This window comes from Mauremys reevesii, linkage group 13 (assembly GCF_016161935.1).
Source record: "Mauremys reevesii isolate NIE-2019 linkage group 13, ASM1616193v1, whole genome shotgun sequence".
Lineage (NCBI taxonomy): Eukaryota > Metazoa > Chordata > Testudines > Geoemydidae > Mauremys > Mauremys reevesii.
The window spans coordinates 16847659-16849577 of record NC_052635.1 but is presented as its reverse complement, the minus strand read 5'-3'; the positions used below and the strand labels follow the sequence as shown (position 1 = coordinate 16849577).

Genomic DNA, 1919 nt, shown 5'->3' with positions numbered 1-1919 from the left:
AGGGCTCTTTCATCGCCCAGGAACAGGCACAGTTAGAGCAAGGGCTGGGTGCTAGACCCAGACACACGTCAATGGGAAATAAGGCGCAGTCTGTTGCCAGTGCGGGGGATTATCCATCGGAGCAAACCACCAAGGGAAGTTGTGGAGTCTCCAGCTCCTGAAGCGGTTTCTCTAGTGTGAGAGAATATAAACCCAACTCTCTGTTTGCAGTGGGAACTCTTAGGGGATCAAATGATGGAAATTGACTCAATTTCCTGGTACAGCCAAATCTTTCGATGCTCGTTACTTTTTCACTGTCACAGGATGCAACTCATGGAGAAAAGAGAAGGGGAAAATCAAACGTCCGTCACGGAATTCATCCTCCTGGGATTTGGGGATCTCCCCGAGCTGCAGACCCTTCTCTTCCTGCTGTTCCTAGTTATTTACCTTGCAACCATGGCTGGGAACATCCTCATCATGGTGCTAATTGTGGCTGATCAGCACCTTCACAGCCCCATGTACTTCTTCCTGGGGAACTTATCCTGCTTGGAGACCTGCTACACCTCCACCATCCTGCCCAGGGTGCTGGCCAGTCTCCTGACTGGGGACAGAACCATTTCTGTAGATGGCTGCATCACATAATTGGTTTTATTTGGTTCTCTGGTAACAACAGAGTGTTATCTCCTGACAGTGATGTCTTATGATCGGTATTTAGCCATATGCAAACCGCTGCACTATGGAGCCCTTATGAATGGCAGGCTGTGCCTCCAGCTAGCAGCTGGGTCTTGGATAAGTGGATTTCTAGCTTGTACAATATTCATGTGTCTTATGCCACGGTTAATTTTCTGCGGCCCTAATGAAATTGACCATTTCTTTTGTGATTTCACCCTACTGATTCAACTCTCCTGCAGCGACACCAGCCAGATAACACTGATTATTCATATATTTACCTTCCTAGATGCAGTTTCCCCTTTTCTATTAACCCTGACATCCTACGTGTGTATCATTGTGACCATCCTTCGAATTCCTTCCACCAGCGGGAGGCAAAAGGCCTTTTCCACCTGCTCCTCTCACCTCATTGTGGTGGCACTTTTCTATGGGACCATCACGATTGTCTACATGCTACCGAAATCCGGCACCCTGAGAGCTCTGAACAAAGTATTCTCTGTCTGCTACACAGTCCTGACACCCCTGGCCAATCCACTCATCTACACCCTGAGAAACAGAGAGGTCAAGGAGGCTTTGATAAACATTGCGAGGAGAGCTGTGACCCTTACAAAGAATCCAAAGTAGTTGAATGAAATGAGTCTCAATCCATTAGGTTTCTGTTGTCAAAGCAGCAGGGCCAAGTGGCCCCGATACAAAAGTGCAGTATGAACGACATACTTGTGCATATACATATTTATAACGAAAAGAGATGTTTGAAAATATATTTGCGGAGGAGGGGTTGGCAGAAAATTTTGACTTTTTATCAAAGACACAAAAACCTGGAAAATGAAAATGTCTTGTTTTTTGGCCGGCAGAATTTAAAAACTTTCAGCTGGAAACTGGAAAAATAATTGGCTGCAGTGTTTTCAGTTTTCTGGCAAAAAAATAAAAATAAAATCAAGATCTGTGAGGGAAGGAGACATTTTCCATGAAAAAACTGTTTAATCAAAATTCAGTGTTCTCGTGGAATTTGCGGTTACTGAAAAGTTGTCACCAGCTCTGATAAATAGTAAGTGAACAGACTGGGAGCTGGGGACGTTGCTGAAAAATCTGTATTGTTGTTCATGGGCTTTGTAGGACCAATACGAGTTGCTGTTGCACACTGCAGGCTGCCTTCCTTTGTTTAGCTCTGTATGTGGGGTTCTTAACAAGCCCCATCTCTGTCTCACTATAGACTCCCTGCCAAGGTTTAAGGTTTATGGTTTATTACTAGCATGTAGGTGCACTGCTCA

The 1919-nt window shown here is 45.0% G+C and overlaps 1 pseudogene; it reads left to right on the top strand.

The window, feature by feature from the left end:
- Positions 1-303: 303 nt before the first annotated feature.
- Positions 304-1272, top strand: LOC120380158 (annotated as a pseudogene).
- Positions 1273-1919: the final 647 nt, after the last annotated feature.